This window comes from Zea mays, chromosome 3 (assembly GCF_902167145.1).
Source record: "Zea mays cultivar B73 chromosome 3, Zm-B73-REFERENCE-NAM-5.0, whole genome shotgun sequence".
Classification (NCBI taxonomy): Eukaryota; Viridiplantae; Streptophyta; class Magnoliopsida; order Poales; family Poaceae; genus Zea; species Zea mays.
The window spans coordinates 30,003,747-30,015,983 of NC_050098.1; positions in this window are offsets into that span (position 1 = coordinate 30,003,747).

A 12,237-nucleotide genomic window follows, 5' to 3' on the forward strand; every position below is an offset into this window, starting at 1 on the left:
CGAAGGGGGGAAGAAGCCGGAGGGAGACAGGCGTGAGAGGTGAAATCCCGCGGCCTTCGTGTTTGTCCCGCGCCCAGGTCGGGTGCGCTTGCAGTAGGGGGTTACAAGCGTCCACGCGGGAGGGAGCGAGCGGCCTTACGCGAGCGCCGTCCCGTCCTTCCCCGCACGGCCAACCCTCTGTAAGAGGGCCCTGGACCTTCCTTTTATAGGCGTAAGGAAAGGATCCAGGTGTACAATGGGGGGTGTAGCAGTGTGCTAACGTGTCTAGCGGAGGAGAGCTAGCGCCCTAAGTACATGCCATCGTGGCAGCCGGAGAGGTTTTGGCACCCGGTTCGTGTGGTGTCGTGGCTGTCGGAGGAGCGCTGGAGCCTAGCGGAAGGACAGCTGTCGGGGTTGTCGAGTCCTTGCTGACGTCCTCTTGCTTCCGTAAGGGGGCTGAGAGCCGTCGTCGTCATAGAGCGTGCGGGGCGCCATCATTACTCGTATAGCGGAGTGAGCAAGATGGGACGCCGGTCTTGTTCCCCGTAGCCTGAGTCAGCTTGGGGTAGGGTAATGATGGCGCCTCCTGTGACGTGGTCGGTCCGAGCCCTGGGTTGGGCGAGGTGGAGGCTCCTCCGAGGTCGAGGTCGAGTCTGTATTCCAAGGCCGAGGTCGAGTCCGAGCCCCTGGGTCGGGCGAGGCGGAGACCGTCGGTTGGGGCCAGGGCTGAGTCTGAGCCCTGGGGTCGGGCGAAGCGGAGTTCGTTGTCTTCCAGGGCTGAGCCCGAGTCCGAGCCCTGGGGTCGGGCGAAGCGGAGTTTGTCGTCTTCCGGGGCTGAGCCCGAGTCCGAGCCCTAGGGTCGGGCGAAGCAGAGTTCGTCGTCTTCCGGGGCTGAGCCCGAGTCCGAGCCCTGGGGTCGGGCGAGGCGGAGTTCGTCGTCTTCCGGGGCTGAGCCCGAGTCCGAGCCCTGGGGTCGGGCGAAGCGGAGTTCGTCGTCTTCCGGGGCTAAGCCCGAGTCCGAGCCTTGGGGTCGGGCGATGCGGAGTTCGTCGTCTTCCGGGGCTGAGCCCGAGTCCGAGCCCTGGGGTCGGGCGATGCGGAGTTCGTCGTCTTCCGGGGCTAAGCCCGAGTCCGAGCCCTGGGGTCGGGCGAACCGGAGTTCGTCGTCTTCCGGGGCTGAGCCCGAGTCCGAGCCCTGGGGTCGGGCGAAGCGGAGTTTCCTATGGCGCCTGGGGCTGGACTTGGCTGCTGTTAGCCTCACTCTGTCGAGTGGCACGACAGTCGGAGCGGCGCAGGCGGCGCTGTCCTTTTGTCAGGCCTGTAAGTGGAGCGGCGAAGTGACTACGGTCACTTCGGCTCTGTCGACTGAAGGGCGTGCGTCAGGATAAAGGTGTCAGGCCACCTTTGCATTAAATGCCCCTGCGATTCGGTCGACTGGCATGGCGACTTGGCCAAGGTTGCTTCTTGGTGAAGACTGGGCCTCGGGCGAGCCGAAGGTGTGTCCGTTGCCGTAGGGGGTCCTCGGGCGAGACGTAAATCCTCCGGGGTCGGCTGCCCTTGCCCGAGGCTGGGCTCAGGTGAGGCGTGATCGCGTCCCTCAAATGGACCGATCCTTGACTTAATCGCACCCATCAGGCCTTTGCAGCTTTGTGCTGATGGGGGTTACCAGCTGAGATTTAGGAGTCTTGAGGGTACCCCTAATTATGGTCCCCGACACTAAGGTACTCACTCTTGTCTTATGTATCTATAAGTTTGGGGTTCATGACTAAAGAATATTGACAAACAAGTGTTGTCTTTTGTGCATGCTACTGATCTTTAAAAACATATGTTTTTGTGTCGATTTTTAAACTTGTGAAGTCATGATTTACAGTGTCATAAACTCTTAATATTGTAGTTTACTAAGCGATTGTACAATATTGTATATTATGACCAAAGTTTTTGGAGCCACAACCCCTCCATTTCCTTGTGCCGGTTGTGGAGGGATCGATGTGTAAGGAAAATGGACCTCGACCCATTTTAACTAATTGATTTTGGTGTTTGATGAGCAAAATATCTTGTGGACTACTATGTTTGCTAGTGTTTGTATCTATAGTTCACAAGATGCTAAAGTGACTAGACTAAGGCATTGAGGAAGCAACACCTCAAAAGAAGACATTATGAAGACCATAAGTGAAGATCAACAAGTATAAAACAAAGTACAAGACATGAAGAAAGTGTTGCCACTGTCGGACCATCCGACTGAGAGCACTGGACTGTCCAGTGGCACATCGGACTGTCCGGTGCCACACCGGACTGTCTGGTGCACCAGGTGTCGGCGTTTCGACCCCAGAGGGTCCCTGGACCGACGAGTAAAATTGTCGCTGCGTGTCCCAGCCCAGATGGGTTGGCGCGAGATGGAACACAAAGGGGAAAACGCGGCTCGTGTTATCCTGCGCCAGGGGGATGTGCTTGCAGTAGGGGTTACAAGCGTTCGCGAGGGAGAGAGAGAGCCTGCTCGTCGGCCCGTTCTCCCGCGCGACCCCCCTCTTCCCGCATGAAGGCCCTGGACCTCCCTTTTATAGATTCAAGGAGAGTGTCCAGGTGTACAATGGGGGTGTAGCAATGCGCTAACGTGTCCGACAGAGAGGTGCCTGAGCCCTGTGTACATGCCAACGTGGTTGTCGAAGAGGTGCTAGAGCCCTGTGTACGCGGTGTCGTGGCCATCGGAGAAGCGCTTGAGCCCTGTAGAAGCACAGCTGTCGGGGCTCCTGGGACCTTGCTGACGTCTCTTTGCTTTCGTAGGGGGCTGAGAACCACCGTCGTCATGGACGCACGCGGGGAGCCATCATTACTCGTTTACCGGGGCGAGCCAGATGGGACGCCGGTCTTGTTCCCCGTAGCCTGAGCTAGCTAGGGGTAGGGTAATGATGTATCCCCCATGGCGTGGTCGGTCCGAGCCCAAGGTCAGGCGAGGCGGAGACTCCTCCTGAGGCCGAGGCCGGGGTCGGGTGAGGACGCGATTCCTTCTGAGGTCGAGGTTGAGGCCGAGCCCTGGGGTCGGGCGAGGCGGAGGCCACCTTCCGAGGCCGAGGCGGGGGCCGAGCCCTGGGGTCGGGCGAGGCGGAGACCACCTTCCGAGGCCGAGGCGGGGGCCGAGCCCTGGGGTCGGGCAAGGCGGAGACCTCCTCCTGAGGCCGAGGCCCAAAGTCGGGCGAGGCAGAGCTTCCTGTTGCACCTGAGGCTGAACTTAGCCGTTATCAGCCTCACCCTGGCGGGTGGCACAACAGTCGGAGAGGGGCGAGCGGCGCTGTTTTCCTGTCAGGTCGGTCAGTGGAAGGGCGAAGTGACTGCGGTCACTTCGACCTTGCCGACTGAGGCACGTGTGTCAGGATAAGGTGGCAGGCGATCCTCGCATTAAATGCGCCTACGATATGGTCGGTTGGTGAGGGGATTTGGCCAAGGTGGCTTCATTGCGAAGCCTGCCCGAGCTGGGCTTCGGGCGAGTCGAGGGTGCGCCCGTTGCTTGAGGAGGCCCTCGGGCGAGGCGAGAATCCGTCTGGGACTACTGTTCCCGCCCGAGGCTAGGCTCGGGCGAGGCGAGATCGCGTCTCTTGAGTAGACGAAGCCTTGACCTGAATCGTGCCCATCAGTCTCTGCAGCTTGTGCTGATGGCGGTTACCAGCCGTGTTTAGGAGTGTTGGGGGTACCCCTAATTACGGTACCCGACAGTAGCCCCCGAGCCTCAAAGGGAGTGTTGGTACTCGCTTGGAGGCTTTGTCGCACTTTTTTTGCAAGGGGACCGGCCTTTCTTGGTTACACTTTGTTCCGGTGGGTGCGCGTGAGCGCACCCGCCGGGTGTAGCCCTCGAGGCCTCGGAGGAGTGGTTTGACTCCTCTGAGGTCTTAATGCCTTTCGTGATGCCTTGGTCGGCCTAGTTGTTCCCTCATGCTACCTGATCGTAGCCCTGGTGCATGGTCAGGTTCCGAGTTTTTAGGCTGGTTTGTTGACGCTGTCAACGGTTTGGCTGTAGCCGGGTTTGCGAGAGCAGCCCCCGAGCCTCTACACGGAGCGAGAGGATGATCAAGGACGATCTCGACTTTTATCATACGCCCCTTCGTCGCCTTTCCGCAAGGAGGAAGGGGGGGAAAGCGCCATGTTGCCCTCGGAGGGCGCCGAACATGGTGTCTCCAGTGAGTTGCTAACGGGTGATCCGAGTGGACGCCTGTGCCCCATTCGATAAGGGTCGGCTAGTGGCCCAGAGGCGCGCTCCAAAAGTACTTGTAGGTGATTTGTCAGACCCGGTCCCGTTCGATAGGGTCCGAGGGCTCGATGCCTCCCTCTGATGGGATTCCGTTACAAAATCGCTCCTGCTGGTCTCGGAAATGTCCTAGGGTACCTCGGGAGCGTAGCCCGAGCCTTGGCCATGTAACGGACGTACCCAGAGTCATCCCTCGCTCTGCGTGCTCTGGGGCGGCTATCAAACCCTTCCGAGGGGCCAGCCTTCGAACCCCTGATCAGTAGTGGGCGCGGAGCCCGAGTGCTCTGGGGCGGCTATCGAACCCTTCCGAGGGGCCAGCCTTCGAACCCCTGATCAGTAATGAGCTTGAAGCCCGAGTGCTCTGGGGCGGCTATCGAAACCCTTCTGAGGGGCCAGCCTTCGAACCCCTGATCAGTAGGAGGGCTCGGGGCCCGCTTCCTTCGTGGAGAAGGATCCCTTTCGAAATATCCCCTTTCCCGGTCCCTGTAGCAAGAGAGAGAAAGGGGAAGAGGAAAAGGATATGAATTTAAATGGTGGGGCGCACCTTTTTTGACGCGGTCATCATGGTGAGGTGAAACAACGCCTGCTTCGCCTGCCAAGGGCGTCGCTTGCCCTGCCGAGGAGTTAATGCGACGGGACGGGCGATTCGCGGGGCGGCCATTGCGCGTGCGCGAGTCGTTCGAGGAACGGGCGTTTCGCCTTCGAGTTTGAATTTCGCGGCGGGTTCGGGCGAAGTGTTGAACGGATCTCGCCCGGGCCTTTATATACCCAGAAGAGGGGCCGACGGTGGTTCTTTACTCTACTGCTCGCCTTCTGCTTTGGTTTCCGCAACCTAAGAGAATAGCCAGAGAAAAGGAAACTGCATACCTTTTTTGCTCCGCCTCCACCCCCTTCGTTCGGCGATGGCCGACAAGGTGACCGTCGTTCCGCCGTGCGATCTGTGGCCTTTCTCCATCGTCACGGTGGACGATCTGGAGGCCCTCGTCACCGATGGTTTGCTCCGTCCCCTCTCCGGTGACCCGCAGCCGGAGTGGATGGCCCCCGCGAGCGAGGCCGACCCGACTCCGTCGCTGGGGTATGTGGTTAGTTTCGTCTCCTTCCACGAGCGAGGGTTCGGAGTGCCAGCGAGCTGTTTCATGCGAGCGCTCCTGCACTACTACGGGGTGGAGCTGCACAACTTCAGCCCCAACTCCATTGCGCAAGCGACCATCTTCGCGGCGGTTTGCGAGGATTTTTTGGGGATTGACCCCCACTGGGATCTGTGGACCCATCTCTTCTCCGTGGAGCTTTTTGCCTTGACGACGGGGAAAAGAAGGTCCGCATGGCGGTGCGGGCCGGTGGCTGCACCCTCTAGTTGAGGCAGGGGCGCGCGCAGCAGTACATCCCCGCCATCCTTGTGTCTTCGAACAAGGGGTGGCAGCGCCGGTGGTTTTACCTCCGGAACGACGACAGAAGGCTCCCGTCGTTTTCTCAACGAGTGGTGACCGCCACCGGCAGCAACTGGCGTTGGGGGGCCACGCGCAAGAAACAAGAGAATCTCCAGCCTCTTCTGGAGGCCTTGCAGAGGTTACGAGATGGGGGGCTCACCGCTGTGGGGGTGGTCGCCGCCATCCATCGCCGGAGGGTGCTCCCTTTGGCAGAGCGACGGTTGCCGCTCTCGGAGATGAAGCCGGGGGTTGATTTGGAGGGCTCGCAGATGTCCTCGGCTCCCCTTTTCGCCGATGACCTCTGCAGGCGGATAGCGGGCATGGTAGGGAGGCTGGATGCCGGCGCCCTTACCCAGCCCGTGATGCGTCCCAAGCGTGGGTATGTGTCCCTGGTGAGTGTCTGCTCCTTCTCCTATTTTGCTCTGAGTTGCCTTTGATTCTCACTGTCGGGATTTCTGTTCATCTCCAAGGGTTGGGGTTTCACAAGCCCTCCCTGCCACAGGTCCCGGAGGACACGGTGGACTGAGCCGCACGGAGGGTCACCGCAGAGAAGAAAAAGGAGAAGAAGGACGCGGAAAAGGCCCGGGCCCGCGAACGGATGCGGGCTCGGGACGCCTTGGAGAAGCGCCGTCGGAGGCAGGAGAGGGACGGGCTCCCGAGGGAGCCATCGCCAGAGACGCCTGACGACGATGACGATGACGACGAGGACGACGACATGGCGGCCTGTCTTGGCCTTAGCCCGGATCTGAGGCTGGGCCAGGGGTCATCGAGCCAGCCTCCAAGTGGGCTGGCGCCGTCGGTATCTAGGGCCGGGACATCAAGGTCCCGGTCCGAGGAGCGGGGACAGGCCGAGGGGGTACTTGACCCCTTGGCCGAGGTAGTTGAGGTGACTCCGGAGAGTCAGGCCGACCCGCCTGTCCCCCAAGAGCAGTCGCCCGTGCCGGTTGTACAGGAGGTTGATCCTCGGTCCGTCGTGATGGCGCCTGGGCAGGCCGTCCCTTCGGTGCCTCGGGCGCTCGAGGCGGGTACGACACCGAAGCCGGCAGCGGGGCAATCCCTAGCGGCGCCTGCGGGGACCGAGGCCCGAGGGGCCTCCCCGCAGGCACGATTGGCCTTGGTCCAGAGGTGGTAAGTATATGAGGATACCTCTGTTTTGGCTCTTTCTCCGTGTGCCCTGATCCTGCTTTATCTCTTCCTTTCAGCAAACGGAGGCACGGCTCGGCCGGTCTGGCCCCCCGGAAGGCCCTTAAGACAGCGCCGGCTTCTGTAGCCAGTGCCGCAGCGCGCCACGCCGGTTGGCTGGCCTTCGCACAAGACGCCCTCGAGCAGGGGGCCCAGGCGACACGAGTTGCCCTGGGGCAAGCCTCCCAGGCTGACCCTCCATCGGGGCGGCCATCGTGCCGGGGGAGGCTGCTGGCGTGGCTGCGGCCCCGAGCCCATCTGACGTGTTGCCGGCGCCGGCACCGGCTCCTGCCGAGTCCGTCGCTGTTTTGCCCGTGGAGCCACCCGTCGCCACTGATGCTGGGATTGCTGAGGTGCCGCTGCTTGAGGTCGTCTCCGACCTCCCCAGTCTCGGCCATGAGGAGAGGGCAGCCACCGTTACCGAGGTCGGTGATCGGAAGCCCGCCTCCTTAGCCGAGGGGAGGCCCAGTACGTCGCCAGCGATGGTACCTGATGCATCGACTGCAGGGGTCCCGACGCCTTGGAGGAGGGGCGCGCAGAACCGCGACCCGTCTTGGGGAGCGGCGACCTTATCCCCGCGCGGCGCGATCCCAATGAGGGGCGTGGGTAGGCGCTCCGGTTCTGGACCCGCGGCGCCTCGAAAGCCCTCTTCGTCCTTGACGATGAGCGGGAGGAGCAGTCTCGGGATGAGCTCCGTGAGTATGCCGAGGCCGCGATGGGATCGCTTCGGTCGACCATGGAGATCCTTTCCAGGGACGTTCCCAGGGTCCTCCAGGTAAGGATTTTAGGCATACCTTTCGCGTGACCAGGGCATTCTTTGTAACACCCTGCTTCCCCTCCTCAGGAACTAACAGATGTGAGCACCGCCAAGTCGCTGTTCATCCGCCGCGAGACTAATGTCTGGGGTTCGCTGCGGTTCCTGAGGGCCGCGCTTGCCAAGGCTAATGAACGTCTCACCCAACGGAGCACCGAGGTGGCAGACCTTCTGTAACGCCCCGAATTTTTTGCAGTTGAATTTTTTCTTTTCTTTACTCGCCAAAATTCGGGCGTTACCTTTTCTTTTTCTTTTTCCCTCGCTAAACCTTGACCTTTTCCAAAGTTCTAGCGGGATTCGGTTTGGATTTCCCGTGTAAGAAAAACCCTAAATACTTTATGTTGTTTGATGCACCATGCCGAACCTTGCATTTCTTTTGATTGCTTTGAAAGTGCAAATGCATTCATGTAGAAAGATCGGATTTCGAAAATGAGGAGAAGATCTTTTCTTTCTTTTTTCTCTCTCTTTCTCTCTCCTCTTTTTCTCTCTCTCCCGCGCCGTGGGCCGACCCCGGCCGGCCCAGCCGCCCCTGGCGCCCCCCCCTTGGGCCCAATAGGCCCAACCGCCCCCCACCTCCCCTTTTTCCCCAATTCTTTCTCCCTCCCTCTCATTTTCTCTCATTTTCTCTCCCTCACCCTAAGCCGCCGCCGCCCCTACCCCCTGCCCTAGCGCCGCCCCTCCCCGTTGCCGATCGGCCGCCCCGCTCGGCCGCCCCGCCCCGTCCCCGTCGCCGGTGAGCCCCCTCCCCCTCCCTCCCTCTCCCCTCTCCCCTCCTCTCTCCTCGGCCACCGCCCCAACCGCGCCCCCTGGCCGCGCGCCGCCCGGCCGCCTGGCTCGGCCGTCCGCCCGGCCGCCTGGCTCGGCCGCCCGCCCGGCCGCCTGGCTCGGCCGCCCGCCTGGCCGCCTGGCCGCGTGCCCCGCCCGGCCGCGCCCTGGCCCGGCCGCGCCCTGCCGGCCGCGCCCGCCCAGCCGCGCGCCCCTGGCCGCGCCCCCTGGCCGCTCGGCCGGCTCAGCCGCCCCGGCTCGGCCGCCCCTGCGCGCCCTGCCCCCGGCCGGTTCAACCGCCCCTAGGGCCGGTTCAACCGCCCCCCCTCTGTTTTTTTATTTTTTTATTTTATTTTATTTACTTTCTGTGATCATAACTATTTTATTTTAGGTAGGCTAATCATTGTTCATGCCATTGAAATAGGAAGTTTAATTTAAAATTCCGTTATGCTAATTGATTCATGTGATTAGCTGTTTATCTCGTTCAATGTTGATCAACTTAAAATAAATAGGTTTCCATTAGTGCATATAACAGAATTCTTTTGTTAAGAACCAATTGTAATTGATCGTTAGTGCATAAGATTTAACCCCCTGCGAGACCCTTTCCCGTTTCTTTCTAACCATAGCAAATGCAATGTCAAATGTCATACTTGATGCATATTCGCTTTACTTGTTCCCTTGTATGTTCCCTTGTATGGTGTACTGTTCTTTTGTATTAAATATGTGGATGTATGTATGTTTGCGCTCGCATAGAGAACGATCCGGTTGAAGAGCCCGAGGAATCCGCAGGAGAAGCCCCTGAGCAGCAGTCGTTTGGTGGAGGCAAGTGTCCCTTGACCTATCTATGTCCTATTCATTATTTAATTCACCCCCCCGCTTTACACATTTATGCCTAAGGATTGACTAGTTTTGTTATCCATGTCCTTGTTTACCTATCTGGGTTGGATTATTACTGTTTAGCTTTATGCTATTGCTCAAACTCTAATCAATGAACATGATGAGATTATCTATGATACGCTGTTTTCCCCTTCTCTTATGATGATGTGATACTTGTGGTCTTCAAGGGGGCTCGAGCGGTTTCTCGAGTACCTCTCCGTAAGGACCTGTTCTATGGATGACCGCCCGGGAAAACAGTGCAACCATGAGGGTGGAATGGGGTGCCCTTAGCTGAATAATTAGAGGATCCGGGGTGTAGTTCACTTAGCCGTCGTGCCGTCAATGGGGCTCGGTGTATGCGGCTCGCTCTGCCAAGTTTGGGTTCGCCCCTTGGGGAGGAGTGCGGTGCATTTAGGAAACCTAACGGGTGGCTACAGCCCCGGGGAATCTTTGTAAAGGCTTCGTAGTGAATCCCTGGCCATTCACCTCGGGAGTGAATAAGGGTCTTGCAAGCCCGGGCCAGAGAGGGAATCACGGCTTGTGGGTAAAGTGCACAACCTCTGCAGAGTGTTATGAAACTGATATATCAGCCGTGCTCACGGTTATGAGCGGCCAAGGGAGCTCCAGTGATTAGTGGTACTTGATCAAAGATACTTTGGTACAGGTGGATATGAGATTGATGGTTTTGATCATGGTTATGGTGCTGGTAAGTGGTACTCTTTCCGTTTGGAAAGGAGTACGTTTGGGTTAATAACTTGGGTTAATGCTAAAACTTGGCTTTCTACTAGTAAGTAATAATCTGACCAACTAAAAGCAACTGCTTGACTTATCCCCACATATAGCTAGTCCACTACAGCCAAACAGGATACTTGCTGAGTATGTTGATGTGTACTCACCCTTGCTCTACACACCAAACCCCCCCAGGTTGTCAGCATTGCAACCACTGCTCAAGCGAAGATGAAGCTGTGGAAGGAGACTTCCAGGAGTTCCAAGACTACGACGAGTTCTAGGTGTGGGTTAGCGGCAACCCCCAGTCGGCTGCCTGTGAAGGCCGCGGTTATCTACGTTTCTTTTCCGCACTTTGATTTATTGTAAGAACTATATGGACGTCTCAGACGTATGATGTAATCGACTATTTCCCTTATTAATACTATTTTGAGCACTGTGTGATGATGTCCATATTATGTAACTGCTGTGTACGTGAATAACTGATCCTGGCACGTACATGGTTCGCATTCGGTTTGCCTTCTAAAACCGGGTGTGACATAAGTGGTATCAAAGCCGTGCTGACTGTAGGACCGCTAACCTAGAGTAGAATGGTCGTTCTAAGGACTATAGACCTCTGTCTCTGCCTTGACTTTGATATCCCTTCAAAAGTTGGTCATCCCGACCAAACCTATGTTCTACTATATATTATACCTTGCTGAAAATCATGTTTTATTCTAATCCTTCATTTACTTATGATTCATTATTTGCTGGTCATATTAATTCTGTTCTCACCCTTTTGCTTGCGATGTCTTTTGTAGATGGCTCGACTTAGACACACTGCACGAAAGTCAGTCATCCCCTTCTTACCCTCCCGCCTTGCTGAGCGTCCGCTTCGCCGTCCCGTGGCCGGACAGTCCAGCCACTTGGAGAGACTACACCACCGCCTGCGTGAGGAGCAGGAACGTCGACGACAGGAGCAGCAGGGCTCTTCCTTCTCGCTCCACCAGGAGATAGAGTCAGTGAGGAGCTGCTCCCCTGTGCTTCCTCTGGAGCCGCCCCCTGCATCACCACTGGGCGCCCCAGCTTCTGGAGTAGCTGCTGGAGGAGACCCAGACGACGGAGATGGCGACGACAGATCGAGCCACGACACCGACTTCTCTGCTAACCCTGAGCCGGAAGGATGGGTTGCTCGACCCATCACTCGCGACGCTGCTCGCGGGTGTCACTTCCATGATGCGCTCGACACCCTGCTACGTCGGGCATTTGACCGGCATACTTGGTCCGTCGAGTATCGCTGTGTGGTCTACCAGCACAGTCGCGGGGTCTACCCGGACCGCTGGGAGGCGACTTGCTTGGTGCGCTGCCCGGAGAACAGTCTTCAGGGTGCGGAGGCCTGTTCAGAGCACTATTCTATCTCTGAACGGGACTCAGCTGAGGCAGCCATGCAAGATGCTGCACGGCGTGCGCTTTCGCACTACTGCTCGGTTTTCGGTGGGGCAGCTGACGGTCTTGACCTGAAGTATTACCCCCGCCGACCATCTGGCAGCACAGGAGGCGTGATTGTCTCACCTGTCGGTGAGGGCAATCCTAGGTTGAGCAGCACAGTCAACCTAGCCGCCGTGCTAAACACGGAGCTGGACCATGCATTAGATGAGCTGAGTAGGGCTCGTGCTGAGATCGCCCTGCTGCGGGCTGAGCGCGCGTAACGTCGTCATCTGGATGGTGGTTCCCCCGCTCCCGTCGGGACTCAGCACCCGTACCGCTCACCTCAGCGTGGACACCAGTCTTATGGCAATCCCGACTGCAAGACCAAGATAACTCTAGAACCATAGCTCGTTAGAGTTGGATCTTGTAATTAATACGAAATATATATATACGTAGAAGCTTCAGTCTTAGCGTTAGTCTCAGTCTTAGTTAGTCTTAGTTAGACAGGGTAGTTTGCTATATCCTGTGCATTTATGCTTGTCATGATGAACTATGTTTGGTTTGGATCTTTGTAATGATTGTCACCAGAGTGTGGGTATCCCCTGCATTTTGGTTTACATATTATGTTAATAGAGTTAGTTATATAGTTGGGAAATCCCTTTTATTCCACTTCCCTTTCTATCTGAGAAGCTGTGTGGTCTGTGTTGGAGATCAGTGAAGATGCTCATCTGTTCAGTGCTGTTGAAGAATTCTATTCTCTTTTCTTATGCTGCAAGATTTGCCAGATCAGTTCTGATGTGTGGTTGCATTCTGCAGATGTCAGA